General features: G+C 40.9%; 89 non-coding genes across 89 annotated transcripts; all 89 read left to right on the plus strand.

Moving 5' to 3' along the window:
- Positions 1-217: 217 nt before the first annotated feature.
- On the plus strand, positions 218-290 carry Trnav-uac (transfer RNA valine (anticodon UAC)). Its single transcript has one exon. It is a non-coding gene; the product is annotated as a tRNA-Val (tRNA).
- Positions 291-381: 91 nt separating this feature from the next.
- On the plus strand, positions 382-454 carry Trnav-uac (transfer RNA valine (anticodon UAC)). The gene has a single exon. It is a non-coding gene; the product is annotated as a tRNA-Val (tRNA).
- Positions 455-709: 255 nt separating this feature from the next.
- On the plus strand, positions 710-782 carry Trnav-uac (transfer RNA valine (anticodon UAC)). The gene has a single exon. It is a non-coding gene; the product is annotated as a tRNA-Val (tRNA).
- A 661-nt stretch (positions 783-1,443) lies between these two features.
- Trnav-uac (transfer RNA valine (anticodon UAC)) lies at positions 1,444-1,516 on the plus strand. Its single transcript has one exon. It is a non-coding gene; the product is annotated as a tRNA-Val (tRNA).
- Positions 1,517-1,771: 255 nt separating this feature from the next.
- Positions 1,772-1,844, plus strand: Trnav-uac (transfer RNA valine (anticodon UAC)). The gene has a single exon. It is a non-coding gene; the product is annotated as a tRNA-Val (tRNA).
- Positions 1,845-2,099: 255 nt separating this feature from the next.
- Trnav-uac (transfer RNA valine (anticodon UAC)) lies at positions 2,100-2,172 on the plus strand. The gene has a single exon. It is a non-coding gene; the product is annotated as a tRNA-Val (tRNA).
- A 418-nt stretch (positions 2,173-2,590) lies between these two features.
- Positions 2,591-2,663, plus strand: Trnav-uac (transfer RNA valine (anticodon UAC)). Its single transcript has one exon. It is a non-coding gene; the product is annotated as a tRNA-Val (tRNA).
- Positions 2,664-2,753: 90 nt separating this feature from the next.
- Positions 2,754-2,826, plus strand: Trnav-uac (transfer RNA valine (anticodon UAC)). The gene has a single exon. It is a non-coding gene; the product is annotated as a tRNA-Val (tRNA).
- A 91-nt stretch (positions 2,827-2,917) lies between these two features.
- Positions 2,918-2,990, plus strand: Trnav-uac (transfer RNA valine (anticodon UAC)). The gene has a single exon. It is a non-coding gene; the product is annotated as a tRNA-Val (tRNA).
- A 91-nt stretch (positions 2,991-3,081) lies between these two features.
- On the plus strand, positions 3,082-3,154 carry Trnav-uac (transfer RNA valine (anticodon UAC)). The gene has a single exon. It is a non-coding gene; the product is annotated as a tRNA-Val (tRNA).
- Positions 3,155-3,563: 409 nt separating this feature from the next.
- Positions 3,564-3,636, plus strand: Trnav-uac (transfer RNA valine (anticodon UAC)). Its single transcript has one exon. It is a non-coding gene; the product is annotated as a tRNA-Val (tRNA).
- A 419-nt stretch (positions 3,637-4,055) lies between these two features.
- Trnav-uac (transfer RNA valine (anticodon UAC)) lies at positions 4,056-4,128 on the plus strand. Its single transcript has one exon. It is a non-coding gene; the product is annotated as a tRNA-Val (tRNA).
- A 91-nt stretch (positions 4,129-4,219) lies between these two features.
- Trnav-uac (transfer RNA valine (anticodon UAC)) lies at positions 4,220-4,292 on the plus strand. Its single transcript has one exon. It is a non-coding gene; the product is annotated as a tRNA-Val (tRNA).
- A 256-nt stretch (positions 4,293-4,548) lies between these two features.
- Trnav-uac (transfer RNA valine (anticodon UAC)) lies at positions 4,549-4,621 on the plus strand. The gene has a single exon. It is a non-coding gene; the product is annotated as a tRNA-Val (tRNA).
- Positions 4,622-4,789: 168 nt separating this feature from the next.
- Trnav-uac (transfer RNA valine (anticodon UAC)) lies at positions 4,790-4,862 on the plus strand. The gene has a single exon. It is a non-coding gene; the product is annotated as a tRNA-Val (tRNA).
- A 255-nt stretch (positions 4,863-5,117) lies between these two features.
- Positions 5,118-5,190, plus strand: Trnav-uac (transfer RNA valine (anticodon UAC)). The gene has a single exon. It is a non-coding gene; the product is annotated as a tRNA-Val (tRNA).
- Positions 5,191-5,281: 91 nt separating this feature from the next.
- Trnav-uac (transfer RNA valine (anticodon UAC)) lies at positions 5,282-5,354 on the plus strand. The gene has a single exon. It is a non-coding gene; the product is annotated as a tRNA-Val (tRNA).
- A 92-nt stretch (positions 5,355-5,446) lies between these two features.
- Trnaa-ugc (transfer RNA alanine (anticodon UGC)) lies at positions 5,447-5,519 on the plus strand. Its single transcript has one exon. It is a non-coding gene; the product is annotated as a tRNA-Ala (tRNA).
- A 495-nt stretch (positions 5,520-6,014) lies between these two features.
- Positions 6,015-6,087, plus strand: Trnav-uac (transfer RNA valine (anticodon UAC)). The gene has a single exon. It is a non-coding gene; the product is annotated as a tRNA-Val (tRNA).
- Positions 6,088-6,170: 83 nt separating this feature from the next.
- Trnav-uac (transfer RNA valine (anticodon UAC)) lies at positions 6,171-6,250 on the plus strand. Its single transcript has one exon. It is a non-coding gene; the product is annotated as a tRNA-Val (tRNA).
- A 91-nt stretch (positions 6,251-6,341) lies between these two features.
- Positions 6,342-6,414, plus strand: Trnav-uac (transfer RNA valine (anticodon UAC)). Its single transcript has one exon. It is a non-coding gene; the product is annotated as a tRNA-Val (tRNA).
- Positions 6,415-6,505: 91 nt separating this feature from the next.
- Positions 6,506-6,578, plus strand: Trnav-uac (transfer RNA valine (anticodon UAC)). Its single transcript has one exon. It is a non-coding gene; the product is annotated as a tRNA-Val (tRNA).
- A 91-nt stretch (positions 6,579-6,669) lies between these two features.
- Positions 6,670-6,742, plus strand: Trnav-uac (transfer RNA valine (anticodon UAC)). The gene has a single exon. It is a non-coding gene; the product is annotated as a tRNA-Val (tRNA).
- Positions 6,743-6,983: 241 nt separating this feature from the next.
- On the plus strand, positions 6,984-7,056 carry Trnav-uac (transfer RNA valine (anticodon UAC)). The gene has a single exon. It is a non-coding gene; the product is annotated as a tRNA-Val (tRNA).
- A 255-nt stretch (positions 7,057-7,311) lies between these two features.
- Positions 7,312-7,384, plus strand: Trnav-uac (transfer RNA valine (anticodon UAC)). The gene has a single exon. It is a non-coding gene; the product is annotated as a tRNA-Val (tRNA).
- Positions 7,385-7,802: 418 nt separating this feature from the next.
- On the plus strand, positions 7,803-7,875 carry Trnav-uac (transfer RNA valine (anticodon UAC)). Its single transcript has one exon. It is a non-coding gene; the product is annotated as a tRNA-Val (tRNA).
- A 90-nt stretch (positions 7,876-7,965) lies between these two features.
- On the plus strand, positions 7,966-8,038 carry Trnav-uac (transfer RNA valine (anticodon UAC)). Its single transcript has one exon. It is a non-coding gene; the product is annotated as a tRNA-Val (tRNA).
- Positions 8,039-8,129: 91 nt separating this feature from the next.
- On the plus strand, positions 8,130-8,202 carry Trnav-uac (transfer RNA valine (anticodon UAC)). The gene has a single exon. It is a non-coding gene; the product is annotated as a tRNA-Val (tRNA).
- Positions 8,203-8,293: 91 nt separating this feature from the next.
- Positions 8,294-8,366, plus strand: Trnav-uac (transfer RNA valine (anticodon UAC)). The gene has a single exon. It is a non-coding gene; the product is annotated as a tRNA-Val (tRNA).
- Positions 8,367-8,936: 570 nt separating this feature from the next.
- Positions 8,937-9,009, plus strand: Trnav-uac (transfer RNA valine (anticodon UAC)). Its single transcript has one exon. It is a non-coding gene; the product is annotated as a tRNA-Val (tRNA).
- Positions 9,010-9,264: 255 nt separating this feature from the next.
- Positions 9,265-9,337, plus strand: Trnav-uac (transfer RNA valine (anticodon UAC)). The gene has a single exon. It is a non-coding gene; the product is annotated as a tRNA-Val (tRNA).
- Positions 9,338-9,428: 91 nt separating this feature from the next.
- Positions 9,429-9,501, plus strand: Trnav-uac (transfer RNA valine (anticodon UAC)). Its single transcript has one exon. It is a non-coding gene; the product is annotated as a tRNA-Val (tRNA).
- Positions 9,502-9,758: 257 nt separating this feature from the next.
- Trnav-uac (transfer RNA valine (anticodon UAC)) lies at positions 9,759-9,831 on the plus strand. The gene has a single exon. It is a non-coding gene; the product is annotated as a tRNA-Val (tRNA).
- Positions 9,832-9,999: 168 nt separating this feature from the next.
- Trnav-uac (transfer RNA valine (anticodon UAC)) lies at positions 10,000-10,072 on the plus strand. Its single transcript has one exon. It is a non-coding gene; the product is annotated as a tRNA-Val (tRNA).
- A 255-nt stretch (positions 10,073-10,327) lies between these two features.
- On the plus strand, positions 10,328-10,400 carry Trnav-uac (transfer RNA valine (anticodon UAC)). The gene has a single exon. It is a non-coding gene; the product is annotated as a tRNA-Val (tRNA).
- A 91-nt stretch (positions 10,401-10,491) lies between these two features.
- Positions 10,492-10,564, plus strand: Trnav-uac (transfer RNA valine (anticodon UAC)). The gene has a single exon. It is a non-coding gene; the product is annotated as a tRNA-Val (tRNA).
- A 257-nt stretch (positions 10,565-10,821) lies between these two features.
- Trnav-uac (transfer RNA valine (anticodon UAC)) lies at positions 10,822-10,894 on the plus strand. Its single transcript has one exon. It is a non-coding gene; the product is annotated as a tRNA-Val (tRNA).
- A 496-nt stretch (positions 10,895-11,390) lies between these two features.
- Positions 11,391-11,463, plus strand: Trnav-uac (transfer RNA valine (anticodon UAC)). The gene has a single exon. It is a non-coding gene; the product is annotated as a tRNA-Val (tRNA).
- A 90-nt stretch (positions 11,464-11,553) lies between these two features.
- Positions 11,554-11,626, plus strand: Trnav-uac (transfer RNA valine (anticodon UAC)). The gene has a single exon. It is a non-coding gene; the product is annotated as a tRNA-Val (tRNA).
- A 91-nt stretch (positions 11,627-11,717) lies between these two features.
- On the plus strand, positions 11,718-11,790 carry Trnav-uac (transfer RNA valine (anticodon UAC)). Its single transcript has one exon. It is a non-coding gene; the product is annotated as a tRNA-Val (tRNA).
- An 89-nt stretch (positions 11,791-11,879) lies between these two features.
- On the plus strand, positions 11,880-11,952 carry Trnav-uac (transfer RNA valine (anticodon UAC)). Its single transcript has one exon. It is a non-coding gene; the product is annotated as a tRNA-Val (tRNA).
- Positions 11,953-12,043: 91 nt separating this feature from the next.
- Positions 12,044-12,116, plus strand: Trnav-uac (transfer RNA valine (anticodon UAC)). The gene has a single exon. It is a non-coding gene; the product is annotated as a tRNA-Val (tRNA).
- A 495-nt stretch (positions 12,117-12,611) lies between these two features.
- Positions 12,612-12,684, plus strand: Trnav-uac (transfer RNA valine (anticodon UAC)). The gene has a single exon. It is a non-coding gene; the product is annotated as a tRNA-Val (tRNA).
- An 89-nt stretch (positions 12,685-12,773) lies between these two features.
- On the plus strand, positions 12,774-12,846 carry Trnav-uac (transfer RNA valine (anticodon UAC)). Its single transcript has one exon. It is a non-coding gene; the product is annotated as a tRNA-Val (tRNA).
- Positions 12,847-12,937: 91 nt separating this feature from the next.
- Positions 12,938-13,010, plus strand: Trnav-uac (transfer RNA valine (anticodon UAC)). The gene has a single exon. It is a non-coding gene; the product is annotated as a tRNA-Val (tRNA).
- Positions 13,011-13,505: 495 nt separating this feature from the next.
- Trnav-uac (transfer RNA valine (anticodon UAC)) lies at positions 13,506-13,578 on the plus strand. Its single transcript has one exon. It is a non-coding gene; the product is annotated as a tRNA-Val (tRNA).
- Positions 13,579-13,833: 255 nt separating this feature from the next.
- On the plus strand, positions 13,834-13,906 carry Trnav-uac (transfer RNA valine (anticodon UAC)). The gene has a single exon. It is a non-coding gene; the product is annotated as a tRNA-Val (tRNA).
- Positions 13,907-14,323: 417 nt separating this feature from the next.
- On the plus strand, positions 14,324-14,396 carry Trnav-uac (transfer RNA valine (anticodon UAC)). Its single transcript has one exon. It is a non-coding gene; the product is annotated as a tRNA-Val (tRNA).
- A 77-nt stretch (positions 14,397-14,473) lies between these two features.
- Trnav-uac (transfer RNA valine (anticodon UAC)) lies at positions 14,474-14,546 on the plus strand. Its single transcript has one exon. It is a non-coding gene; the product is annotated as a tRNA-Val (tRNA).
- Positions 14,547-14,637: 91 nt separating this feature from the next.
- On the plus strand, positions 14,638-14,710 carry Trnav-uac (transfer RNA valine (anticodon UAC)). Its single transcript has one exon. It is a non-coding gene; the product is annotated as a tRNA-Val (tRNA).
- A 496-nt stretch (positions 14,711-15,206) lies between these two features.
- Trnav-uac (transfer RNA valine (anticodon UAC)) lies at positions 15,207-15,279 on the plus strand. Its single transcript has one exon. It is a non-coding gene; the product is annotated as a tRNA-Val (tRNA).
- Positions 15,280-15,534: 255 nt separating this feature from the next.
- On the plus strand, positions 15,535-15,607 carry Trnav-uac (transfer RNA valine (anticodon UAC)). Its single transcript has one exon. It is a non-coding gene; the product is annotated as a tRNA-Val (tRNA).
- A 417-nt stretch (positions 15,608-16,024) lies between these two features.
- On the plus strand, positions 16,025-16,097 carry Trnav-uac (transfer RNA valine (anticodon UAC)). Its single transcript has one exon. It is a non-coding gene; the product is annotated as a tRNA-Val (tRNA).
- A 77-nt stretch (positions 16,098-16,174) lies between these two features.
- Positions 16,175-16,247, plus strand: Trnav-uac (transfer RNA valine (anticodon UAC)). The gene has a single exon. It is a non-coding gene; the product is annotated as a tRNA-Val (tRNA).
- Positions 16,248-16,338: 91 nt separating this feature from the next.
- On the plus strand, positions 16,339-16,411 carry Trnav-uac (transfer RNA valine (anticodon UAC)). The gene has a single exon. It is a non-coding gene; the product is annotated as a tRNA-Val (tRNA).
- Positions 16,412-16,502: 91 nt separating this feature from the next.
- Positions 16,503-16,739, plus strand: Trnav-uac (transfer RNA valine (anticodon UAC)). Its single transcript has 2 exons — positions 16,503-16,539; positions 16,704-16,739. It is a non-coding gene; the product is annotated as a tRNA-Val (tRNA).
- A 91-nt stretch (positions 16,740-16,830) lies between these two features.
- Trnav-uac (transfer RNA valine (anticodon UAC)) lies at positions 16,831-16,903 on the plus strand. The gene has a single exon. It is a non-coding gene; the product is annotated as a tRNA-Val (tRNA).
- A 92-nt stretch (positions 16,904-16,995) lies between these two features.
- Positions 16,996-17,068, plus strand: Trnav-uac (transfer RNA valine (anticodon UAC)). The gene has a single exon. It is a non-coding gene; the product is annotated as a tRNA-Val (tRNA).
- A 257-nt stretch (positions 17,069-17,325) lies between these two features.
- Trnav-uac (transfer RNA valine (anticodon UAC)) lies at positions 17,326-17,398 on the plus strand. Its single transcript has one exon. It is a non-coding gene; the product is annotated as a tRNA-Val (tRNA).
- Positions 17,399-17,490: 92 nt separating this feature from the next.
- Trnav-uac (transfer RNA valine (anticodon UAC)) lies at positions 17,491-17,563 on the plus strand. Its single transcript has one exon. It is a non-coding gene; the product is annotated as a tRNA-Val (tRNA).
- Positions 17,564-17,982: 419 nt separating this feature from the next.
- On the plus strand, positions 17,983-18,055 carry Trnav-uac (transfer RNA valine (anticodon UAC)). The gene has a single exon. It is a non-coding gene; the product is annotated as a tRNA-Val (tRNA).
- Positions 18,056-18,145: 90 nt separating this feature from the next.
- Trnav-uac (transfer RNA valine (anticodon UAC)) lies at positions 18,146-18,218 on the plus strand. Its single transcript has one exon. It is a non-coding gene; the product is annotated as a tRNA-Val (tRNA).
- A 91-nt stretch (positions 18,219-18,309) lies between these two features.
- On the plus strand, positions 18,310-18,382 carry Trnav-uac (transfer RNA valine (anticodon UAC)). Its single transcript has one exon. It is a non-coding gene; the product is annotated as a tRNA-Val (tRNA).
- Positions 18,383-18,471: 89 nt separating this feature from the next.
- Trnav-uac (transfer RNA valine (anticodon UAC)) lies at positions 18,472-18,544 on the plus strand. The gene has a single exon. It is a non-coding gene; the product is annotated as a tRNA-Val (tRNA).
- Positions 18,545-18,635: 91 nt separating this feature from the next.
- Positions 18,636-18,708, plus strand: Trnav-uac (transfer RNA valine (anticodon UAC)). Its single transcript has one exon. It is a non-coding gene; the product is annotated as a tRNA-Val (tRNA).
- Positions 18,709-18,799: 91 nt separating this feature from the next.
- On the plus strand, positions 18,800-18,872 carry Trnav-uac (transfer RNA valine (anticodon UAC)). Its single transcript has one exon. It is a non-coding gene; the product is annotated as a tRNA-Val (tRNA).
- Positions 18,873-19,203: 331 nt separating this feature from the next.
- Positions 19,204-19,276, plus strand: Trnav-uac (transfer RNA valine (anticodon UAC)). Its single transcript has one exon. It is a non-coding gene; the product is annotated as a tRNA-Val (tRNA).
- A 255-nt stretch (positions 19,277-19,531) lies between these two features.
- On the plus strand, positions 19,532-19,604 carry Trnav-uac (transfer RNA valine (anticodon UAC)). Its single transcript has one exon. It is a non-coding gene; the product is annotated as a tRNA-Val (tRNA).
- A 91-nt stretch (positions 19,605-19,695) lies between these two features.
- Positions 19,696-19,768, plus strand: Trnav-uac (transfer RNA valine (anticodon UAC)). The gene has a single exon. It is a non-coding gene; the product is annotated as a tRNA-Val (tRNA).
- A 91-nt stretch (positions 19,769-19,859) lies between these two features.
- Positions 19,860-19,932, plus strand: Trnav-uac (transfer RNA valine (anticodon UAC)). Its single transcript has one exon. It is a non-coding gene; the product is annotated as a tRNA-Val (tRNA).
- Positions 19,933-20,185: 253 nt separating this feature from the next.
- On the plus strand, positions 20,186-20,258 carry Trnav-uac (transfer RNA valine (anticodon UAC)). The gene has a single exon. It is a non-coding gene; the product is annotated as a tRNA-Val (tRNA).
- Positions 20,259-20,335: 77 nt separating this feature from the next.
- Positions 20,336-20,408, plus strand: Trnav-uac (transfer RNA valine (anticodon UAC)). The gene has a single exon. It is a non-coding gene; the product is annotated as a tRNA-Val (tRNA).
- Positions 20,409-20,499: 91 nt separating this feature from the next.
- On the plus strand, positions 20,500-20,572 carry Trnav-uac (transfer RNA valine (anticodon UAC)). Its single transcript has one exon. It is a non-coding gene; the product is annotated as a tRNA-Val (tRNA).
- Positions 20,573-20,663: 91 nt separating this feature from the next.
- Positions 20,664-20,736, plus strand: Trnav-uac (transfer RNA valine (anticodon UAC)). The gene has a single exon. It is a non-coding gene; the product is annotated as a tRNA-Val (tRNA).
- A 91-nt stretch (positions 20,737-20,827) lies between these two features.
- Positions 20,828-20,900, plus strand: Trnav-uac (transfer RNA valine (anticodon UAC)). Its single transcript has one exon. It is a non-coding gene; the product is annotated as a tRNA-Val (tRNA).
- Positions 20,901-20,992: 92 nt separating this feature from the next.
- On the plus strand, positions 20,993-21,065 carry Trnav-uac (transfer RNA valine (anticodon UAC)). Its single transcript has one exon. It is a non-coding gene; the product is annotated as a tRNA-Val (tRNA).
- Positions 21,066-21,318: 253 nt separating this feature from the next.
- Positions 21,319-21,391, plus strand: Trnav-uac (transfer RNA valine (anticodon UAC)). The gene has a single exon. It is a non-coding gene; the product is annotated as a tRNA-Val (tRNA).
- Positions 21,392-21,482: 91 nt separating this feature from the next.
- Trnav-uac (transfer RNA valine (anticodon UAC)) lies at positions 21,483-21,555 on the plus strand. Its single transcript has one exon. It is a non-coding gene; the product is annotated as a tRNA-Val (tRNA).
- A 91-nt stretch (positions 21,556-21,646) lies between these two features.
- Positions 21,647-21,719, plus strand: Trnav-uac (transfer RNA valine (anticodon UAC)). Its single transcript has one exon. It is a non-coding gene; the product is annotated as a tRNA-Val (tRNA).
- A 91-nt stretch (positions 21,720-21,810) lies between these two features.
- Positions 21,811-21,883, plus strand: Trnav-uac (transfer RNA valine (anticodon UAC)). The gene has a single exon. It is a non-coding gene; the product is annotated as a tRNA-Val (tRNA).
- Positions 21,884-22,138: 255 nt separating this feature from the next.
- Trnav-uac (transfer RNA valine (anticodon UAC)) lies at positions 22,139-22,211 on the plus strand. Its single transcript has one exon. It is a non-coding gene; the product is annotated as a tRNA-Val (tRNA).
- A 91-nt stretch (positions 22,212-22,302) lies between these two features.
- Trnav-uac (transfer RNA valine (anticodon UAC)) lies at positions 22,303-22,375 on the plus strand. Its single transcript has one exon. It is a non-coding gene; the product is annotated as a tRNA-Val (tRNA).
- A 92-nt stretch (positions 22,376-22,467) lies between these two features.
- On the plus strand, positions 22,468-22,540 carry Trnav-uac (transfer RNA valine (anticodon UAC)). Its single transcript has one exon. It is a non-coding gene; the product is annotated as a tRNA-Val (tRNA).
- Positions 22,541-22,958: 418 nt separating this feature from the next.
- Positions 22,959-23,031, plus strand: Trnav-uac (transfer RNA valine (anticodon UAC)). The gene has a single exon. It is a non-coding gene; the product is annotated as a tRNA-Val (tRNA).
- Positions 23,032-23,123: 92 nt separating this feature from the next.
- Positions 23,124-23,196, plus strand: Trnav-uac (transfer RNA valine (anticodon UAC)). The gene has a single exon. It is a non-coding gene; the product is annotated as a tRNA-Val (tRNA).
- Positions 23,197-23,613: 417 nt separating this feature from the next.
- On the plus strand, positions 23,614-23,686 carry Trnav-uac (transfer RNA valine (anticodon UAC)). The gene has a single exon. It is a non-coding gene; the product is annotated as a tRNA-Val (tRNA).
- A 91-nt stretch (positions 23,687-23,777) lies between these two features.
- Positions 23,778-23,850, plus strand: Trnav-uac (transfer RNA valine (anticodon UAC)). Its single transcript has one exon. It is a non-coding gene; the product is annotated as a tRNA-Val (tRNA).
- A 91-nt stretch (positions 23,851-23,941) lies between these two features.
- Trnav-uac (transfer RNA valine (anticodon UAC)) lies at positions 23,942-24,014 on the plus strand. Its single transcript has one exon. It is a non-coding gene; the product is annotated as a tRNA-Val (tRNA).
- A 255-nt stretch (positions 24,015-24,269) lies between these two features.
- Trnav-uac (transfer RNA valine (anticodon UAC)) lies at positions 24,270-24,342 on the plus strand. Its single transcript has one exon. It is a non-coding gene; the product is annotated as a tRNA-Val (tRNA).
- The last annotated feature ends 61 nt before the right edge of the window (positions 24,343-24,403 follow it).

Here is a 24,403-nt window from a genome sequence, read left to right on the forward strand (position 1 = left end):
TGAGCTAGGTCACCAAGAAAAATCAATCACAAGCAACGTTTGGCAGTCAACGGTTTCCGTTGTGTAGTGGCTATCACGTTCGCTTTACACGCGAAAGGGCCTCAGTTCGATCCTTGGTGGAAAAAATTTATGTATATTTTGAGACAGACAAAAAATATATTAGAATGAGTTCAGTAACCAAGACAAATCAATCACAAGCAACGGTTTGTAGTCAACGGTTTCCGTAGTGTAGTGGTTATCACGTTCGCTTTACACGCGAAAGGTCCTCAGTTCGATCCTGGGCGGAAGCAATTTGATACTTTTTGAGATAGACAAAAAATTTTGGAGAATGACCACAGTAACCAAGACAAATCAATCACAAGCAACGGTTTATAGTCAACGGTTTCCGTAGTGTAGGGGTTATCACGTTCGCTTTACACGCGAAAGGTCCTCAGTTCGATCCTGGGTGGAAACACAATGATTTTTTTTGAGATAGACAAAAAATATATTAGAATGAGCTCAGTAACCAAGACAAATCAATCACAAGCAACGGTTTGTAGTCAACGGTTTCCGTAGTGTAGTGGTTATCACGTTCGCTTTACACGCGAATGGTCTTCAGTTCCATCCTGGGGGTAGGATATTTGATATTTTTTGAGATAGACAAAAAATTTTAGAGAATGACCACAGTAACCAAGAAAAATCAATCACAAGCAACGGTTTGTAGTCAACGGTTTCCGTAGTGTAGGGGTTATCACGTTCGCTTTACACGCGAAAGGTCCTCAGTTCGATCCTGGGTGGAAACACAATGATTTTTTTTGAGATAGACAAAAAATATATTAGAATGAGCTCAGTAACCAAGACAAATCAATCACAAGCAACGGTTTGTAGTCAACGGTTTCCGTAGTGTAGTGGTTATCACGTTCGATTTACACGCGAAAGGTCCTCAGTTCGATCCTGGGCGGAAGTATTTTATACTTTTTGAGATAGACAAAAAAAATTTGGAGAATGACCACAGTAACCAAGAAAAATCAATCACAAGCAACGTTTTGTAGTCAACGGTTTCCGTAGTGTAGGGGTCATCACGTTCGCTTTACACGCGAAAGGTCGTCAGTCCGATCCTGGGCGGAAGCAATTTGATACTCTTTGAGATAGACAAAAAAAATTTGGAGAATGACCACAGTAACCAAGAAAAATCAATCACAAGCAACGGTTTGTAGTCAACGGTTTCCGTAGTGTAGTGGTTATCACGTTCGGTTTACACGCGAAAGGTCCTCAGTCCGATCCTGGGCGGAAGCAATTTGATACTTTTTGAGATAGACAAAATAATTTGGAGAATGACCACAGTAACCAATAAAAATCAATCACAAGCAACGGTTAGTAGTCAACGTTTTCCGTAGTGTCATATTTTAGAATGAGCTAGGTAACCACGGTAAATCCATCACAAGCAACGGTTGGCAGTCAACGGTTTCCGTAGTGTAGTGGTTATCACGTTCGCTTTACACGCGAAAGGTCCTCAGTTCGATCCTGGGTGGAAACACAATGATTTTTTTTGAGATAGACAAAAAATATATTAGAATGAGTTCAGTACCCAAGACACATCAATCACAAGCAACGGTTTGTAGTCAACGGTTTCCGTAGTGTAGTGGTTATCACGTTCGCTTTACACGCGAATGGTCTTCAGTTCCATCCTGGGCGGAGGAAATTTGATATTTTTTGAGATAGACAAAAAATTTTAGAGAATGACCACAGTAACCAAGAAAAATCAATCACAAGCAACGGTTTGTAGTCAACGGTTTCCGTAGTGTAGTGGTTATCACGTTCGCTTTACACGCGAAAGGTCCTCAGTTCGATCCTGGGCGGAAACACAGTGACATTTTTTTAGACAGACAAAACATATTTTAGAATGAGTTCAGTAACCAAGACAAATCAATCACAAGCAACGGTTTGTAGTCAACGGTTTCCGTAGTGTAGTGGTTATCACCTTCGCTTTACACGCGAAAGATACTCAGTTCGATCCTGGGCGGAAGCAATTTGATACTTTTTGAGATAGACAAAAAAATTTGGAGAAAGACCACAGTAACCAAGAAAAATCAATCACAAGCAACGATTTGTAGTCAACGGTTTCCGTAGTGTAGGGGTTATCACGTTCGCTTTACACGCGAAAGGTCCTCAGTTCGATCCTGGGCGGAAACACAGTGACATTTTTTTAGATCGACAAAAATATTTTAGAATGAGCTAGGTAACCCCGAAAAATACATCACAAGCAACGGTTGGCAGTCAACGGTTTCCGTTTCGTAGCAGTTATCACGTTCGCTTTGCACGCGAAAGGTCCTCAGTTCGATCCTGGGCGGAAACACAGTGACATTTTTTTTAGATCGACAAAAATATTTTAGAATGAGCTAGGTAACCACGAAAAATCAATCACAAGCAACGGTTGGCAGTCAACCGTTTCCGTTGTGTAGTGACTATCACTTTCGCTTTACACGCGAAAGGACCTCAGTTCGATCCTGGGCGGAGGCAATTTGATATTTTTTGAGATAGACACAAAATTTTAAAGAATGACCACAGTAACCAAGAAAAATCAATCACAAGCAACGGTTCGTAGTCAACGGTTTCCGTAGTGTAGTGGTTATCACGTTTGCTTTACACGCGAAAGGTCCTCAGTTCGATCCTGGGCGAAAACACAGTGACATTTTTTTAGATAGACAAAAATATTTTAGAATGAGCTCAGTAACCAAGACAAATCAATCACAAGCAACGGTTTGTAGTCAACGGTTTCCGTAGTGTAGTGGTTATCACGTTCGCTTTACACGCGAAAGGTCCTCAGTTCGATCCTGGGTGGAAGCAATTTGATATTTTTTGAGATAGACAAGAAATGTTAGAGAATGACCACAGTAACCAAGAAAAATCAATCACAAGCAGCGCTTTGTAGTCAACGGTTTCCGTAGTGTAGTGGTTATCACGTTCGCTTTACACGCGAAAGGTCCTCAGTTCGATCCTGGGCAGAAACATAATGATGTTTTTTGAGATAGACAAGACATATTTTAGAATGAGTTCAGTAACCAAGAGAGATCAATCGCGAGCAAAGGTTTGTAGTCAACGGTTTCCGTAGTGTAGTGGTTATCACCTTCGCTTTACACGCGAAAGGTACTCAGTTCGATCCTGGGCGGAAACATAATGATGTTTTTTAAGATAGACAAAAATATTTTAGAATGAGCTCAGTCACCCAGAAAAATCAATCACAAGCAACGATTTGTAGTCAACGGTTTCCGCAGTGTCATATTTTAGAATGAGCTAGGTAACCACGAAAAATCCATCACAAGCAACGGTTTGTAGTCAACGGTTTCCGTAGTGTCATATTTTAGAATGAGCTAGGTCACCAAGAAAAATCAATCACAAGCAACGTTTGGCAGTCAACGGTTTCCGTTGTGTAGTGGCTATCACGTTCGCTTTACACGCGAAAGGGCCTCAGTTCGATCCTTGGTGGAAAAAATTTATATATATTTTGAGACAGACAAAAAATATATTAGAATGAGTTCAGTAACCAAGACAAATCAATCACAAGCAACGGTTTGTAGTCAACGGTTTCCGTAGTGTAGTGGTTATCACGTTCGCTTTACACGCGAAAGGTCCTCAGTTCGATCCTGGGCGGAAGCAATTTGATACTTTTTGAGATAGACAAAAAATTTTGGAGAATGACCACAGTAACCAAGACAAATCAATCACAAGCAACGGTTTATAGTCAACGGTTTCCGTAGTGTAGGGGTTATCACGTTCGCTTTACACGCGAAAGATACTCAGTTCGATCCTGGGTGGAAACACAATGATTTTTTTTGAGATAGACAAAAAATATATTAGAATGAGCTCAGTAACCAAGACAAATCAATCACAAGCAACGGTTTGTAGTCAACGGTTTCCGTAGTGTAGTGGTTATCACGTTCGCTTTACACGCGAATGGTCTTCAGTTCCATCCTGGGGGTAGGATATTTGATATTTTTTGAGATAGACAAAAAATTTTAGAGAATGACCACAGTAACCAAGAAAAATCAATCACAAGCAACGGTTTGTAGTCAACGGTTTCCGTAGTGTAGGGGTTATCACGTTCGCTTTACACGCGAAAGTTCCTCAGTTCGATCCTGGGTGGAAACACAATGATTTTTTTTGAGATAGACAAAAAATATATTAGAATGAGCTCAGTAACCAAGACAAATCAATCACAAGCAACGGTTTGTAGTCAACGGTTTCCGTAGTGTAGTGGTTATCACGTTCGCTTTACACGCGAAAGGTCCTCAGTTCGATCCTGGGCGGAAGTATTTTATACTTTTTGAGATAGACAAAAAAAATTTGGAGAATGACCACAGTAACCAAGAAAAATCAATCACAAGCAACGTTTTGTAGTCAACGGTTTCCGTAGTGTAGGGGTCATCACGTTCGCTTTACACGCGAAAGGTCGTCAGTCCGATCCTGGGCGGAAGCAATTTGATACTCTTTGAGATAGACAAAAAAAATTTGGAGAATGACCACAGTAACCAAGAAAAATCAATCACAAGCAACGGTTTGTAGTCAACGGTTTCCGTAGTGTAGTGGTTATCACGTTCGCTTTACACGCGAAAGGTCCTCAGTCCGATCCTGGGCGGAAGCAATTTGATACTTTTTGAGATAGACAAAATAATTTGGAGAATGACCACAGTAACCAATAAAAATCAATCACAAGCAACGGTTAGTAGTCAACGTTTTCCGTAGTGTCATATTTTAGAATGAGCTAGGTAGCCACGGTAAATCCATCACAAGCAACGGTTGGCAGTCAACGGTTTCCGTAGTGTAGTGGTTATCACGTTCGCTTTACACGCGAAAGGTCCTCAGTTCGATCCTGGGTGGAAACACAATGATTTTTTTTGAGATAGACAAAAAATATATTAGAATGAGCTCAGTAACCAAGACAAATCAATCACAAGCAACGGTTTGTAGTCAACGGTTTCCGTAGTGTAGTGGTTATCACGTTCGCTTTACACGCGAATGGTCTTCATTTCGATCCTGGGCGGAGGAAATTTGATATTTTTTGAGATAGACAAAAATTTTTAGAGAATGACCACAGTAACCAAGAAAAATCAATCACAAGCAACGGTTTGTAGTCAACGGTTTCCGTAGTGTAGTGGTTGTCACGTTCGCTTTACACGCGAAAGGTCCTCAGTTCGATCCTGGGCGGAAACACAGTGACATTTTTTTAGACAGACAAAACATATTTTAGAATGAGTTCAGTAATCAAGACAAATCAATCACAAGCAACGGTTTGTAGTCAACGGTTTCCGTAGTCTAGTGGTTATCACGTTCGCTTTACACGCGAAAGGTCCTCAGTTCGATCCTGGGCGGAAGCAATTTGATACTTTTTGAGATAGACAAAAAAAATTTGGAGAATGACCACAGTAACCAAGAAAAATCAATCACAAGCAACGATTTGTAGTCAACGGTTTCCGTAGTGTAGCGGTTATCACGTTCGTTTTGCAAGCGAAAGGTCCTCAGTTCGATCCTGGCCGGAAACACAGTGACATTTGTTTAGATAGACAAAAAATATGTTAGAATGAGCTCAGTAACCAAGACAAATCAATCACAAGCAACGGTTTGTAGTCAACGGTTTCCGTAGTGTGGTGCTTATCACGTTCGCTTTACACGCGAAAGATCCTCAGTTCGATCCTGGGCGGAAACATAATGATATTTTTTGAGATAGACAAAATTATTTTAGAATGAGCTCAGTCACCCAGAAAAATCAATCACAGGCAACGATTTGTAGTCAACGTTTTCCGTAGTGTCATATTTTAGAATGAGCTAGGTAATCACGGTAAATCCATCACAAGCAACGGTTGGCAGTCAACGTTTTCCGTAGTGTAGTGGTTATCACGTTCGCTTTACACGCGAAAGGTCCTCAGTTCGATCCTCGGCAGAAACGCAGTGACATTTTTTTAGACGGACAAAAAATATTTTAGAATGAGCGAGGTCACCCAGAAAAATCAATCACAAGCAACGTTTGGCAGTCAACGGTTTCCGTAGTGTAGTGGTTATCACGTTCGCTTTACACGCGAAAGGTCCTCAGTTCGATCCTAGGCGGAAACACAGTGACATTTTTTTAGATAGACAAAAATATTTTAGAATGAGCGAGGTAACCACGAAAAATCCATCACAAGCAACGGTTGGCAGCCAACGTTTTCCGTAGTGTAGTGGTTATCACGTTCGCTTTACACGCGAAAGGTCCTCAGTTCGATCCTGGGCGGAGGCAATTTGATATTTTTTGAGATAGACAAAAATTTTTAGAGAATGCCCACAGTAACCAAGAAAAATCAATCACAAGCAACGGTTCGTAGTCAACGGTTTCCGTAGTGTAGTGGTTATCACGTTTGCTTTACACGCGAAAGGTCCTCAGTTCGATCCTGGGCGGAAACACAGTGCCTTTTTTTTAGACAGACAAAAAATATATTAGAATGAGTTCCGTAACCAAGTCAAATCAATCACAAGCAACGGTTTGTAGTCAACGGTTTCCGTAGTGTAGTGGTTATCACGTTCGCTTTACACGCGAAACGTCCTCAGTTCGATCCTGGGCGGAAGCAATTTGATACTTTTTGAGATAGACAAAAAATTTTGGAGAATGACCACAGTAACCAAAAAAAATCAATCACAAGCAACGGCTTGTAGTAAACGGTTTCCGTAGTGTAGGGGTCATCACGTTCGCTTTACACGCGAAAGGTCCTCAGTTCGATCCTGGGTGGAAACACAATGATTTTTTTTGAGATAGACAAAAAATATATTAGAATGAGTTCAGTACCCAAGACACATCAATCACAAGCAACGGTTTGTAGTCAACGGTTTCCGTAGTGTAGTGGTTATCACGTTCGCTTTACACGCGAATGGTCTTCAGTTCCATCCTGGGCGGAGGAAATTTGATATTTTTTGAGATAGACAAAAAATTTTAGAGAATGACCACAGTAACCAAGAAAAATCAATCACAAGCAACGGTTTCCGTAGTGTAGTGATTATCACGTTCGCTTTACACGCGAAAGGTCCTCAGTTCGATCCTGGGCGGAAACACAGTGACATTTTTTTAGACAGACAAAACATATTTTAGAATGAGTTCAGTAACCAAGACAAATCAATCACAAGCAACGGTTTGTAGTCAACGGTTTCCGTAGTGTAGTGGTTATCACCTTCGCTTTACACGCGAAAGATACTCAGTTCGATCCTGGGCGGAAGCAATTTGATACTTTTTGAGATAGACAAAAAAATTTGGAGAATGACCACAGTAACCAAGAAAAATCAATCACAAGCAACGATTTGTAGTCAACGGTTTCCGTAGTGTAGGGGTTATCACGTTCGCTTTACACGCGAAAGGTCCTCAGTTCGATCCTGGGCGGAAACACAGTGACATTTTTTTAGATCGACAAAAATATTTTAGAATGAGCTAGGTAACCCCGAAAAATACATCACAAGCAACGGTTGGCAGTCAACGGTTTCCGTTTCGTAGCAGTTATCACGTTCGCTTTGCACGCGAAAGGTCCTCAGTTCGATCCTGGGCGGAAACACAGTGACATTTTTTTTAGATCGACAAAAATATTTTAGAATGAGCTAGGTAACCACGAAAAATCAATCACAAGCAACGGTTGGCAGTCAACGGTTTCCGTTGTGTAGTGACTATCTCGTTCGCTTTACACGCGAAAGGACCTCAGTTCGATCCTGGGCGGAGGCAATTTGATATTTTTTGAGATAGACACAAAATTTTAAAGAATGACCACAGTAACCAAGAAAAATCAATCACAAGCAACGGTTCGTAGTCAACGGTTTCCGTAGTGTAGTGGTTATCACGTTTGCTTTACACGCGAAAGGTCCTCAGTTCGATCCTGGGCGAAAACACAGTGACATTTTTTTAGATAGACAAAAATATTTTAGAATGTGCGAGGTAACCACGAAAAATCCATCACAAGCAACGGTTGGCACTCAACGGTTTCCGTAGTGTAGTGGTTATCACGTTCGCTTTACACGCGAAAGGTTCTCAGTTCCATCCTGGGTGGAAACACAATGATTTTTTTTGAGATAGACAAGAAATGTTAGAGAATGACCACAGTAACCAAGAAAAATCAATCACAAGCAGCGCTTTGTAGTCAACGGTTTCCGTAGTGTAGTGGTTATCACGTTCGCTTTACACGCGAAAGGTCCTCAGTTCGATCCTGGGCAGAAACATAATGATGTTTTTTGAGATAGACAAGACATATTTTAGAATGAGTTCAGTAACCAAGAGAGATCAATCGCGAGCAAAGGTTTGTAGTCAACGGTTTCCGTAGTGTAGTGGTTATCACATTCGCTTTACACGCGAAAGGTACTCAGTTCGATCCTGGGCGGAAACATAATGATGTTTTTTAAGATAGACAAAAATATTTTAGAATGAGCTCAGTCACCCAGAAAAATCAATCACAAGCAACGATTTGTAGTCAACGGTTTCCGCAGTGTCATATTTTAGAATGAGCTAGGTAACCACGAAAAATCCATCACAAGCAACGGTTTGTAGTCAACGGTTTCCGTAGTGTCATATTTTAGAATGAGCTAGGTCACCAAGAAAAATCCATCACAAGCAACGTTTGGCAGTCAACGGTTTCCGTTGTGTAGTGGCTATCACGTTCGCTTTACACGCGAAAGGCCTCAGTTCGATCCTTGGTGGAAAAAATTTGATATATTTTGAGACAGACAAAAAATATATTAGAATGAGTTCAGTAACCAAGACAAATCAATCACAAGCAACGGTTTGTAGTCAACGGTTTCCGTAGTGTAGTGGTTATCTCGTTCGCTTTACACGCGAAAGTTCCTCAGTTCGATCCTGGGCGGAAGCAATTTGATACATTTTGAGATAGACAAAAAATTTTGGAGAATGACCACAGTAACCAAGACAAATCAATCACAAGCAACGGTTTATAGTCAACGTTTCCGTAGTGTAGGGGTTGTCACGTTCGCTTTACACGCGAAAGGTCCTCAGTTCGATCCTGGGTGGAAACACAATGATTTTTTTTGAGATAGACAAAAAATATATTAGAATGAGCTCAGTAACCAAGACAAATCAATCACAAGCAACGGTTTGTAGTCAACGGTTTCCGTAGTGTAGTGGTTATCACGTTCGCTTTACACGCGAATGGTCTTCAGTTCCATCCTGTGGGTAGGAAATTTGATATTTTTTGAGATAGACAAAAAATTTTAGAGAATGACCACAGTAACCAAGAAAAATCAATCACAAGCAACGGTTTGTAGTCAACGGTTTCCGTAGTGTAGTGGTTATCACGTTCGCTTTACACGCGAAAGGTCCTCAGTTCGATCCTGGGTGGAAACACAATGATTTTTTTTGAGATAGACAAAAAATATATTAGAATGAGCTCAGTAACCAAGACAAATCAATCACAAGCAACGGTTTGTAGTCAACGGTTTCCGTAGTGTAGTGGTTATCACGTTCGCTTTACACGCGAAAGGTCCTCAGTTCGATCCTGGGCGGAAGCAATTTTATACTTTTTGAGATAGACAAAAAAAATTTGGAGAATGACCACAGTAACCAAGAAAAATCAATCACAAGCAACGTTTTGTAGTCAACGGTTTCCGTAGTGTAGGGGTCATCACGTTCGCTTTACACGCGAAAGGTCGTCAGTCCGATCCTGGGCGGTAGCAATTTGATACTTTTTGAGATAGACAAAAAAAATTTGGAGAATGACCACAGTAACCAAGAAAAATCAATCACAAGCAACGGTTTGTAGTCAACGGTTTCCGTAGTGTAGTGGTTATCACGTTCGCTTTACGCGCGAAAGGTCCTCAGTTCGATCCTGGGCGGAAGCAATTTGATACTTTTTGAGATAGACAAAATAATTTGGAGAATGACCACAGTAACCAAGAAAAATCAATCACAAGCAACGGTTAGTAGTCAACGTTTTCCGTAGTGTCATATTTTAGAATGAGCTAGTTAACCACGGTAAATCCATCACAAGCAACGGTTGGCAGTCAACGGTTTCCGTAGTGTAGTGGTTATCACGTTCGCTTTACACGCGAAAGGTCCTCAGTTCGATCCTGGGTGGAAACACAATGATTTTTTTTGAGATAGACAAAAAATATATTAGAATGAGCTCAGTAACCAAGACAAATCAATCACAAGCAACGGTTTGTAGTCAACGGTTTCCGTAGTGTAGTGGTTATCACGTTCGCTTTACACGCGAATGGTCTTCAGTTCCATCCTGGGCGGAGGAAATTTGATATTTTTTGAGATAGACAAAATTTTTTAGAGAATGACCACAGTAACCAAGAAAAATCAATCACAAGCAACGGTTTGTAGTCAACGGTTTCCGTAGTGTAGTGGTTGTCACGTTCGCTTTACACGCGAAAGGTCCTCAGTTCGATCCTGGGCGGAAACACGGTGACATTTTTTTAGACAGACAAAACATATTTTAGAATGAGTTCAGTAACCAAGACAAATCAATCACAAGCAACGGTTTGTAGTCAACGGTTTCCGTAGTGTAGTGGTTATCACGTTCGCTTTACACGCGAAAGGTCCTCAGTTCCATCCTGGGCGGAAGCAATTTTATACTTTTTGAGATAGACAAAAAAAATTTGGAGAATGACCACAGTAACCAAGAAAAATCAATCACAAGCAACGTTTTGTAGTCAACAGTTTCCGTAGTGTAGGGGTCATCACGTTCGCTTTACACGCGAAAGGTCGTCAGTCCGATCCTGGGCGGAAGCAATTTGATACTTTTTGAGATAGACAAAAAAAATTTGGAGAATGACCACAGTAACCAAGAAAAATCAATCACAAGCAACAGTTTGTAGTCAACGGTTTCCGTAGTGTAGTGGTTATCACGTTCGCTTTACACGCGAAAGGTCCTCAGTCCAATCCTGGGCGGAAGCAATTTGATACTTTTTGAGATAGACAAAATAATTTGGAGAATGACCACAGTAACCAAGAAAAATCAATCACAAGCAACGGTTAGTAGTCAACGTTTTCCGTAGTGTCATAGTTTAGAATGAGCTAGGTAACCACGGTAAATCCATCACAAGCAACGGTTGGCAGTCAACGGTTTCCGTAGTGTAGTGGTTATCACGTTCGCTTTACACGCGAAAGTTCTTCAGTTCGATCCTCGGCGGAAACATAGTGTCTTTTTTTTAGACAGACAAAAAATATTTTAGAATGAGCGAGGTCACCCAGAAAAATCAATCACAAGCAACGTTTGGCAGTCAACGGTTTCCGTAGTGTAGTGGTTATCACGTACGCTTTACACGCGAAAGGTTCTCACTTCGATCCTGGGCGGAGGCAATTTGATATTTTTTGAGATAGACAAAAATTTTTAGAGAATGACCACAGTAAGCAAGAAAAATCAATCACAAGCAACGGTTCGTAGTCAACGGTTTCCGTAGTGTAGTGGTTATCACGTTTGCTTTACACGCGAAAGGTCCTCAGTTCGATCCTGGGCGGAAACACAGTGACATTTTTTTAGACAGACAAAAATATTTTAGAATGAGCGAGGTAACCACGAAAAATCCATCACAAGCAACGGTTGGCAGTCAACGGTTTCCGTAGTGTAGTGGTTATCACGTTCGCTTTACACGCGAAAGGTCCTCAGTTCGATCCTGGGCGGAAGCAATTTGATATTTTTTGAGATAGACAAAAAATTTTAGAGAATGACCACAGTAACCAAGACAAATCAATCACAAGCAACGGTTCGTAGTCAACGGTTTCCGTAGTGTAGTGGTTATCACGTTTGCTTTACACGCGAAAGGTCCTCAGTTCGATCCTGGGTGGAAACCGAATGATTTTTTTTAGATAGACAAAAAATATATTAGAATGAGCTCAGTAACCAAGACAAATAAATCACAAGCAACGGTTGTAGTCAACGGTTTCCGTAGTGTAGTGGTTATCACGTTCGCTTTACACGCGAAAGGTCCTCAGTTCCATCCTGGGTGGAAGCAATTTGCTATTTTTTGAGATAGACAAGAAATGTTAGAGAATGACCACAGTAACCAAGAAAAATCAATCACAAGCAGCGCTTTGTAGTCAACGGTTTCCGTGGTGTAGTGGTTATCACGTTCGCTTTACACGCGAAAGGTCCTCAGTTCGATCCTGGGCAGAAACATAATGATGTTTTTTGAGATAGACAAGACATATTTTAGAATGAGTTCAGTAACCAAGAGAGATCAATCGCACGCAAAGGTTTGTAGTCAACGGTTTCCGTAGTGTACTGGTTATCACCTTCGCTTTACACGCGAAAGGTACTCAGTTCGATCCTGGGCGGAAACATAATGATGTTTTTTAAGATAGACAAAAATATTTTAGAATGAGCTCAGTAACCAAGAAAAATCAATCACAAGCAACGATTTGTAGTCAACGGTTTCCGCAGTGTCATATTTTAGAATGAGCTAGGTAACCACGAAAAATCTATCACAAGCAACGGTTGGTAGTCAACGGTTTCCGTAGTGTAGTGGTTATCACGTTCGCTTTACACGCGAAAGTTCTTGAATTCGATCCTGGGCGGAAACACAGTGACATTTTTTTAGACAGACAAAAAATATTTTAGATTGAGCTAGGTCACCAAGAAAAATCAATCACAAGCAACGGTTCGTAGTCAACGGTTTCCGTAGTGTAGTGGTTATCACGTTTGCTTTACACGCGAAAGGTCCTCAGTTCGATCCTGGGTGGAAACCGAATGATTTTTTTTAGATAGACAAAAAATATATTAGAATGAGCTCAGTAACCAAGACAAATAAATCACAAGCAACGGTTGTAGTCAACGGTTTCCGTAGTGTAGTGGTTATCACGTTCGCTTTACACGCGAAAGGTCCTCAGTTCCATCCTGGGTGGAAGCAATTTGCTATTTTTTGAGATAGACAAGAAATGTTAGAGAATGACCACAGTAACCAAGAAAAATCAATCACAAGCAGCGCTTTGTAGTCAACGGTTTCCGTGGTGTAGTGGTTATCACGTTCGCTTTACACGCGAAAGGTCCTCAGTTCGATCCTGGGCAGAAACATAATGATGTTTTTTGAGATAGACAAGACATATTTTAGAATGAGTTCAGTAACCAAGAGAGATCAATCGCACGCAAAGGTTTGTAGTCAACGGTTTCCGTAGTGTACTGGTTATCACCTTCGCTTTACACGCGAAAGGTACTCAGTTCGATCCTGGGCGGAAACATAATGATGTTTTTTAAGATAGACAAAAATATTTTAGAATGAGCTCAGTAACCAAGAAAAATCAATCACAAGCAACGATTTGTAGTCAACGGTTTCCGCAGTGTCATATTTTAGAATGAGCTAGGTAACCACGAAAAATCTATCACAAGCAACGGTTGGTAGTCAACGGTTTCCGTAGTGTAGTGGTTATCACGTTCGCTTTACACGCGAAAGTTCTTGAATTCGATCCTGGGCGGAAACACAGTGACATTTTTTTAGACAGACAAAAAATATTTTAGATTGAGCTCAGTAACCAAGACAAATCAATCACAAGCAACGGCTTGTAGTCAACGGTTTCCGTAGTGTAGTGGTCATCACGTTCGCTTTACACGCGAAAGGTCCTCAGTTCGATCCTGGGTGGAAACACAATGATTTTTTTTGAGATAGACAAAAAATATATTAGAATGAGCTCAGTAACCAAGACAAATCAATCACAAGCAACGGTTTGTAGTCAACGGTTTCCGTAGTGTAGTGGTTATCACGTTCGCTTTACACGCGAATGGTCTTCAGTTCCATCCTGGGCGGAGGAAATTTGATATTTTTTGAGATAGACTAAAAATTTTAGAGAATGACCACAGTAACCAAGAAAAATCAATCACAAGCAACGGTTTGTAGTCAACGGTTTCCGTAGTGTAGTGGTTATCACGTTCGCTTTACACGCGAAAGGTCCTCAGTTCGATCCTGGGCGGAAACACAGTGAATTTTTTTTACACAGACAAAACATATTTTAGAATGAGTTCAGTAACCAAGACAAATCAATCACAAGCAACGGTTTGAAGTCAACGGTTTCCGTAGTGTAGTGGTTATCACCTTCGCTTTACACGCGAAAGATACTCAGTTCGATCCTGGGCGGAAATATAATGATGTTTTTTAAGATAGACAAAAATATTTTAGAATGAGCTCAGTCACCCAGAAAAATCAATCACAAGCAACGGTTGGCAGTCAACGGTTTCCGTTTCGTAGCAGTTATCACGTTCGCTTTGCACGCGAAAGGTCCTCAGTTCGATCCTGGGTGGAAACACAGTGACATTTTTTTAGGTCGACAAAAATATTTTAGAATGAGCTAGGTAACCACGAAAAATCAATCACAAGCAACGGTTGGCAGTCAACGGTTTCCGTTGTGTAGTGGCTATCACGTTCGCTTTACACGCGAAAGGTCCTCAGTTCGATCCTGGGTGGAAACAATTTGATATTTTTTTAGACAGACAAAAAATATATTAGAATGAGTTCAGTAACCAAGACAAATCAATCACAAGCAACGGTTTCCGTAGTGTAGTTGTTATCACGTTCGCTTTACACGCGAAATGTCCTCAGTTCGATCCTGGGCGGAAGCAATTTGATACTTTTTGAGATAGACAAAAAATTTTGGAGAATGACCACAGTAACCAAGAAAAATCAATCACAAGCAACGGCTTGTAGTCAACGGTTTCCGTAGTGTAGGGGTCATCACGTTCGCTTTACACGCGAAAGGTCCTCAGTTCGATCCTGGGTGGAAACACAATGATTTTTTTTGAGATAGACAAAAAATATATTAGAATGAGCTCAGTAACCAAGACAAATCAATGACAAGCAACGGTTTGTAGTCAACGGTTTCCGTAGTGTAGTGGTTATCACGTTCGCTTTACACGCGAAGTGTTTTCAGTTCTATCCTGGGCGGAGGAAATTTGATATTTTTTGACATAGACAAAATTTTTTAGAGAATGACCACAGTAACCAAGAAAAATCAATCACAAGCAACGATTTGTAGTCAACGGTTTCCGCAGTGTCATATTTTAGAATGAGCTAGGTAACCACGAAAAATCTATCACAAGCAACGGTTGGTAGTCAACGGTTTCCGTAGTGTAGTGGTTATCACGTTCGCTTTACACGCGAAAGTTCTTGAATTCGATCCTGGGCGGAAACACAGTGACATTTTTTTAGACAGACAAAAAATATTTTAGATTGAGCTCAGTAACCAAGACAAATCAATCACAAGCAACGGCTTGTAGTCAACGGTTTCCGTAGTGTAGTGGTCATCACGTTCGCTTTACACGCGAAAGGTCCTCAGTTCGATCCTGGGTGGAAACACAATGATTTTTTTTGAGATAGACAAAAAATATATTAGAATGAGCTCAGTAACCAAGACAAATCAATCACAAGCAACGGTTTGTAGTCAACGGTTTCCGTAGTGTAGTGGTTATCACGTTCGCTTTACACGCGAATGGTCTTCAGTTCCATCCTGGGCGGAGGAAATTTGATATTTTTTGAGATAGACTAAAAATTTTAGAGAATGACCACAGTAACCAAGAAAAATCAATCACAAGCAACGGTTTGTAGTCAACGGTTTCCGTAGTGTAGTGGTTATCACGTTCGCTTTACACGCGAAAGGTCCTCAGTTCGATCCTGGGCGGAAACACAGTGAATTTTTTTTACACAGACAAAACATATTTTAGAATGAGTTCAGTAACCAAGACAAATCAATCACAAGCAACGGTTTGAAGTCAACGGTTTCCGTAGTGTAGTGGTTATCACCTTCGCTTTACACGCGAAAGATACTCAGTTCGATCCTGGGCGGAAATATAATGATGTTTTTTAAGATAGACAAAAATATTTTAGAATGAGCTCAGTCACCCAGAAAAATCAATCACAAGCAACGGTTGGCAGTCAACGGTTTCCGTTTCGTAGCAGTTATCACGTTCGCTTTGCACGCGAAAGGTCCTCAGTTCGATCCTGGGTGGAAACACAGTGACATTTTTTTAGGTCGACAAAAATATTTTAGAATGAGCTAGGTAACCACGAAAAATCAATCACAAGCAACGGTTGGCAGTCAACGGTTTCCGTTGTGTAGTGGCTATCACGTTCGCTTTACACGCGAAAGGTCCTCAGTTCGATCCTGGGTGGAAACAATTTGATATTTTTTTAGACAGACAAAAAATATATTAGAATGAGTTCAGTAACCAAGACAAATCAATCACAAGCAACGGTTTCCGTAGTGTAGTTGTTATCACGTTCGCTTTACACGCGAAATGTCCTCAGTTCGATCCTGGGCGGAAGCAATTTGATACTTTTTGAGATAGACAAAAAATTTTGGAGAATGACCACAGTAACCAAGAAAAATCAATCACAAGCAACGGCTTGTAGTCAACGGTTTCCGTAGTGTAGGGGTCATCACGTTCGCTTTACACGCGAAAGGTCCTCAGTTCGATCCTGGGTGGAAACACAATGATTTTTTTTGAGATAGACAAAAAATATATTAGAATGAGCTCAGTAACCAAGACAAATCAATGACAAGCAACGGTTTGTAGTCAACGGTTTCCGTAGTGTAGTGGTTATCACGTTCGCTTTACACGCGAAGTGTTTTCAGTTCTATCCTGGGCGGAGGAAATTTGATATTTTTTGACATAGACAAAATTTTTTAGAGAATGACCACAGTAACCAAGAAAAATCAATCACAAGCAACGGTTCGTAGTCAACGGTTTCCGTAGTGTAGTGATTGTCACGTTCGCTTTACACGCGAAAGGTCCTCAGTTCGATCCTGGGCGGAAACACAGTGACATTTTTTTAGACAGACAAAACATATTTTAGAATGAGTTCAGTAACCAAGACAAATCAATCACAAGCAACGGTTTGTAGTCAACGGTTTCCGTAGTGTAGTGGTTATCACGTTCGCTTTACACGCGAAAGGTCCTCAGTTCGATCCTGGGCGGAAGCAATTTGATACTTTTTGAGATAGACAAAAAAAATTTGGAGAATGACCACAGTAACCAAGAAAAATCAATCACAAGCAACGGTTTGTAGTCAACGGTTTCCGTAGTGTAGTGGTTATCACGTTCGCTTTACACGCGAAAGGTCCTCAGTTCGATCCTGGGCGGAAGCAATTTGATACTTTTTGAGATAGACAAAAAAAATTTGGAGAATGACCACAGTAACCAAGAAAAATCAATCACAAGCAACGTTTTGTAGTCAACGGTTTCCGTAGTGTAGGGGTCATCACGTTCGCTTTACACGCGAAAGGTCGTCAGTCCGATCCTGGGCGGAAGCAATTTGATACTTTTTGAGATAGACAAAAAAAATTTGGAGAATGACCACAGTAACCAAGAAAAATCAATCACAAGCAACGGTTTGTAGTCAACGGTTTCCGTAGTGTAGTGGTTATCACGTTCGCTTTACACGCGAAAGGTCCTCAGTCCGATCCTGGGCGGAAGCAATTTGATACTTTTTGAGATAGACAAAAAAAATTTGGAGAATGACCACAGTAACCAAGAAAAATCAATCACAAGCAACGGTTTGTAGTCAACGGTTTCCGTAGTGTAGTGGTTATCACGTTCGCTTTACACGCGAAAGGTCCTCAGTCCGATCCTGGGCGGAAGCAATTTGATACTTTTTGAGATAGACAAAATAATTTGGAGAATGACCACAGTAACCACGGTAAATCCATCACAAGCAACGGTTGGCAGTCAACGGTTTCCGTAGTGTAGTGGTTATCACGTTCGCTTTACACGCGAAAGTTCTTCAGTTCGATCCTCGGCAGAAACGCAGTGTCTTTTTTTTAGACAGACAAAAAATATTTTAGAATGAGCGAGGTCACCCAGAAAAATCAATCACAAGCAACGTTTGGCAGTCAACGGTTTCCGTAGTGTAGTGGTTATCACGTTCGCTTTACACGCGAAAGGTCCTCACTTCGATCCTGGGCGGAGGCAATTTGATATTTTTTGAGATAGACAAAAATTTTTAGAGAATGACCACAGTAACCAAGAAAAATCAATCACAAGCAACGGTTCGTAGTCAACGGTTTCCGTAGTGTAGTGGTTATCACGTTTGCTTTACAGGCGAAAGGTCCTCAGTTCGATCCTGGGCGGAAACACAGTGACATTTTTTTAGACAGACAAAAATATTTTAGAATGAGCGAGGTAACCACGAAAAATCCATCACAAGCAACGGTTGGCACTCAACGGTTTCCGTAGTGTAGTGGTTATCACGTTCGCTTTACACGCGAAAGGTCCTCAGTTCGATCCTGGGTGGAAGCAATTTGATATTTTTTGAGATAGACAAAAAATTTTAGAGAATGACCACAGTAACCAAGAAAAATCAATCACAAGCAACGGTTCGTAGTCAACCGTTTCCGTAGTGTAGTGGTTATCACGTTTGCTTTACACGCGAAAGGTCCTCAGTTCGATCCTGGGTGGAAACCGAATGATTTTTTTTAGATAGACAAAAAATATATTAGAATGAGCTCAGTAACCAAGACAAATAAATCACAAGCAACGGTTGTAGTCAACGGTTTCCGTAGTGTAGTGGTTATCACGTTCGCTTTACACGCGAAAGGTCCTCAGTTCCATCCTGGGTGGAAGCAATTTGATATTTTTTGAGATAGACAAGAAATGTTAGAGAATGACCACAGTAACCAAGAAAAATCAATCACAAGCAGCGCTTTGTAGTCAACGGTTTCCGTAGTGTAGTGGTTATCACGTTCGCTTTACACGCGAAAGGTCCTCAGTTCGATCCTGGGCAGAAACATAATGATGTTTTTTGAGATAGACAAGACATATTTTAGAATGAGTTCAGTAACCAAGAGAGATCAATCGCACGCAAAGGTTTGTAGTCAACGGTTTCCGTAGTGTAGTGGTTATCACCTTCGCTTTACACGCGAAAGGTACTCAGTTCGATCCTGGGCGGAAACATAATGATGTTTTTTAAGATAGACAAAAATATTTTAGAATGAGCTCAGTAACCAAGAAAAATCAATCACAAGCAACGATTTGTAGTCAACGGTTTCCGCAGTGTCATATTTTAGAATGAGCTAGGTAACCACGAAAAATCCATCACAAGCAACGGTTGGTAGTCAACGGTTTCCGTAGTGTAGTGGTTATCACGTTCGCTTTACACGCGAAAGTTCTTGAATTCGATCCTGGGCGGAAACACAGTGACATTTTTTTAGACAGACAAAAAATATTTTAGATTGAGCTAGGTCACCAAGAAAAATCAATCACAAGCAACGTTTGGCAGTCAACGGTTTCCGTTGTGTAGTGGCTATCACGTTCGCTTTACACGCGAAAGGGCCTCAGTTCGATCCTGGGTGGAAACAATTTGATATATTTTGAGACAGACAAAAAATATATTAGAAGGAGTTCCGTAACCAAGACAAATCAATCACAAGCAACGGTTTGTAGCCAACGGTTTCCGTAATGTAGTGGTTATCACGTTCGCTTTACACGCGAAAGCTCCTCAGTTCGATCCTGGGTGGAAACACAATGATTTTTTTTGAGATAGAAAAAAAATTTTGGAGAATGACCACAGTAACCAAGAAAAATCAATCACAAGCAACGGTTTGTAGTCAACGGTTTCCGTAGTGTAGTGGTTATCACGTTCGCTTTACACGCGAAAGGTCCTCAGTTCGATCCTGGGTGGAAACACAATGATTTTTTTTGAGATAGAAAAAAAATTTTGGAGAATGACCACAGTAACCAAGAAAAATCAATCACAAGCAACGGTTTGTAGTCAACGGTTTCCGTAGTGTAGTGGTTATCACGTTCGCTTTACACGCGAAAGGTCCTCAGTTCGATCCTGGGCGGAAACACAGTGAATTTTTTTTACACAGACAAAACATATTTTAGAATGAGTTCAGTAACCAAGACAAATCAATCACAAGCAACGGTTTGTAGTCAACGGTTTCCGTAGTGTAGTGGTTATCACCTTCGCTTTACACGCGAAAGATACTCAGTTCGATCCTGGGCGGAAACATAATGATGTTTTTTAAGATAGACAAAAATATTTTAGAATGAGCTCAGTCACCCAGAAAAATCAATCACAAGCAACGGTTGGCAGTCAACGGTTTCCGTTTCGTAGCAGTTATCACGTTCGCTTTGCACGCGAAAGGTCCTCAGTTCGATCCTGGGTGGAAACACAGTGACATTTTTTTAGGTCGACAAAAATATTTTAGAATGAGCTAGGTAACCACGAAAAATCAATCACAAGCAACGGTTGGCAGTCAACGGTTTCCGTTGTGTAGTGGCTATCACGTTCGCTTTACACGCGAAAGGTCCTCAGTTCGATCCTGGGTGGAAACAATTTGATATTTTTTTAGACAGACAAAAAATATATTAGAATGAGTTCAGTAACCAAGACAAATCAATCACAAGCAACGGTTTCCGTAGTGTAGTTGTTATCACGTTCGCTTTACACGCGAAAGGTCCTCAGTTCGATCCTGGGCGGAAGCAATTTGATACTTTTTGAGATAGAGAAAAATTTTTGGAGAATGACCACAGTAACCAAGAAAAATCAATCACAAGCAACGGCTTGTAGTCAACGGTTTCCGTAGTGTAGGGGTCATCACGTTCGCTTTACACGCGAAAGGTCCTCAGTTCGATCCTGGGTGGAAACACAATGATTTTTTTTGAGATAGACAAAAAATATGTTAGAATGAGCTCAGTAACCAAGACAAATCAATGACAAGCAACGGTTTGTAGTCAACGGTTTCCGTAGTGTAGTGGTTATCACGTTCGCTTTACACGCGAAAGGTCCTCAGTTCGATCCTGGGCGGAAACACAGTGACATTTTTTTAGACAGACAAAACATATTTTAGAATGAGTTCAGTAACCAAGACAAATCAATCACAAGCAACGGTTTGTAGTCAACGGTTTCCGTAGTGTAGTGGTTATCACGTTCGCTTTACACGCGAAAGGTCCTCAGTTCGATCCTGGGCGGAAGCAATTTGATACTTTTTGAGATAGACAAAAAAAATTTGGAGAATGACCACAGTAACCAAGAAAAATCAATCACAAGCAACGGTTTGTAGTCAACGGTTTCCGTAGTGTAGGGGTTATCACGTTCGCTTTACACGCGAAAGGTCCTCAGTTCGATCCTGGACGGAAACACAGTGACATTTTTTTAGATCGACAAAAATATTTTAGAATGAGCTAGGTAACCACGAAAAATCAATCACAAGCAACGGTTGGCAGTCAACGGTTTCCGTTTCGTAGCAGTTATCACCTTCGCTTTGCACGCGAAAGGTCCTCAGTTCGATCCTGGGCGGAAACACAGTGACATTTTTTTAGATCGACAAAAATATTTTAGAATGAGCTAGGTAACCACGAAAAATCAATCACAAGCAACGGTTGGCAGTCAACGGTTTCCGTTGTGTAGTGGCTATCACGTTCGCTTTACACGCGAAAGGTCCTCAGTTCGATCCTGGGTGGAAACAATTTGATATTTTTTGAGACAGACAAAAAATATATTAGAATGAGTTCAGTAACCAAGACAAATCAATCACAAGCAACGGTTTGTAGTCAACGGTTTCCGTAGTGTAGTGGTTATCACGTTCGCTTTACACGCGAAAGGTCCTCAGTTCGATCCTGGGTGGAAACAATTTGATATTTTTTGAGACAGACAAAAAATATATTAGAATGAGTTCAGTAACCAAGACAAATCAATCACAAGCAAGGGTTTGTAGTCAACGGTTTCCGTAGTGTAGTGGTTATCACGTTCGCTTTACACGCGAAAGGTCCTCAGTTCGATCCTGGGCGGAAGCAATTTGATACTTTTTGAGATAAACAAAAATTTTTGGAGAATGACCACAGTAACCAAGAAAAATCAATCACAAGCAACGGCTTGTAGTCAACGGTTTCCGTAGTGTAGGGGTCATCACGTTCGCTTTACACGCGAAAGGTCCTCAGTTCGATCCTGGGTGGAAACACAATGATTTTTTTTGAGATAGACAAAAAGTATATTAGAATGAGTTCAGTAACGAAGACAAATCAATCACAAGCAACGGTTTGTAGCCAACGGTTTCCGTAGTGTAGTGGTTATCACGTTCGCTTTGCACGCGAATGGTTTTCAGTTCCATCCTGGGCGGAGGAAATTTGATATTTTTTGAGATAGACAAAAATTTTTAGAGAATGACCACAGTAACCATGAAAAATCAATCACAAGCAACGGTTTGTAGTCAACGGTTTCCGTAGTGTAGTGGTTATCACGTTCGCTTTACACGCGAAAGGTCCTCAGTTCGATCCTGGGCGGAAACACAGTGACATTTTTTTAGACAGACAAAACATATTTTAGAATGAGTTCAGGAACCAAGACAAATCAATCACAAGCAACGGTTTGTAGTCAACGGTTTCCGTAGTGTAGTGGTTATCACGTTCGCTTTACACGCGAAAGGTCCTCAGTTCGATCCTGGGCGGAAGCAATTTGATACTTTTTGAGATGGACAAAAAAAATTTGGAGAATGACCACAGTAACCAAGAAAAATCAATCACAAGCAACGGTTTGTAGTCAACGGTTTCCGTAGTGTAGTGGTTATCACGTTCGCTTTACACGCGAAAGGTCCTCAGTTCGATCCTGGGCGGAAGCAATTTGATACTTTTTGAGATAGACAAAAAAAATTTGGAGAATGACCACAGTAACCAAGAAAAATCAATCACAAGCAACGGTTTGTAGTCAACGGTTTCGGTAGTGTAGGGGTTATCACGTTCGCTTTACACGAGAAAGGTCCTCAGTTCGATCCTGGGCGGAAACACAGTGACATTTTTTTAGATCGCCAAAAATAGTTTAGAATGAGCTAGGTAACCACGAAAAATCAATCACAAGCAACGGTTGGCAGTCAACGGTTTCCGTTTCGTAGCAGTTATCACGTTCGCTTTGCACGCGAAAGGTCCTCAGTTCGATCCTGGGCGGAAACACAATGATATTTTTTTAGATAGACCAAAATATTTTAGAATGAGCTAGGTAACCACGAAAAATCAATCACAAGCAACGGTTTGTAGTCAACGGTTTCCGTAGTGTAGTGGTTATCACGTTCGCTTTACACGCGAAAGGTCCTCAGTTCGATCCTGGGCGGAAGCAATTTGATACTTTTTGAGATAGACAAAAAAAATTTGGAGAATGACCACAGTAACCAAGAAAAATCAATCACAAGCAACGGTTTGTAGTCAACGGTTTCCGTAGTGTAGGGGTTATCACGTTCGCTTTACACGCGAAAGGTCCTCAGTTCGATCCTGGACGGAAACACAGTGACATTTTTTTAGATCGACAAAAATATTTTAGAATGAGCTAGGTAACCACGAAAAATCAATCACAAGCAATGGTTGGCAGTCAACGGTTTCCGTTTCGTAGCAGTTATCACGTTCGCTTTGCACGCGAAAGGTCCTCAGTTCGATCCTGGGCGGAAACACAGTGACATTTTTTTAGATCGACAAAAATATTTTAGAATGAGCTAGGTAACCAAGAAAAATCAATCACAAGCAACGGTTGGCAGTCAACGGTTTCAGTTGTGTAGTGGCTATCACGTTCGCTTTACACGCGAAAGGTCCTCAGTTCGATCCTGGGTGGAAACAATTTGATATTTTTTGAGACAGACAAAAAATATATTAGAATGAGTTCAGTAACCAAGACAAATCAATCACAAGCAACGGTTTGTAGTCAACGGTTTCCGTAGTGTAGTGGTTATCACGTTCGCTTTACACGCGAAAGGTCCTCAGTTCGATCCTGGGTGGAAACAATTTGATATTTTTTGAGACAGACAAAAAATATATAAGAATGAGTTGAGTAACCAAGACAAATCAATCACAAGCAAGGGTTTGTAGTCAACGGTTTCCGTAGTGTAGTGGTTATCACGTTCGCTTTACACGCGAAAGGTCCTCAGTTCGATCCTGGGCGGAAGCAATTTGATACTTTTTGAGATAAACAAAAATTTTTGGAGAATGACCACAGTAACCAAGAAAAATCAATCACAAGCAACGGCTTGTAGTCAACGGTTTCCGTAGTGTAGGGGTCATCACGTTCGCTTTACACGCGAAAGGTCCTCAGTTCGATCCTGGGTGGAAACACAATGATTTTTTTTGAGATAGACAAAAAATATATTAGAATGAGTTCAGTAACGAAGACAAATCAATCACAAGCAACGGTTTGTAGCCAACGGTTTCCGTAGTGTAGTGGTTATCACGTTCGCTTTGCACGCGAATGGTTTTCAGTTCCATCCTGGGCGGAGGAAATTTGATATTTTTTGAGATAGACAAAAATTTTTAGAGAATGACCACAGTAACCAAGAAAAATCAATCACAAGCAACGGTTTGTAGTCAACGGTTTCCGTAGTGTAGTGGTTATCACGTTCGCTTTACACGCGAAAGGTCCTCAGTTCGATCCTGGGCGGAAACACAGTGACATTTTTTTAGACAGACAAAACATATTTTAGAATGAGTTCAGTAACCAAGACAAA

This window comes from Phallusia mammillata, chromosome 6 (genome assembly GCF_965637545.1).
Source record: "Phallusia mammillata chromosome 6, kaPhaMamm4.hap1.1, whole genome shotgun sequence".
Lineage (NCBI taxonomy): Eukaryota > Metazoa > Chordata > Ascidiacea > Phlebobranchia > Ascidiidae > Phallusia > Phallusia mammillata.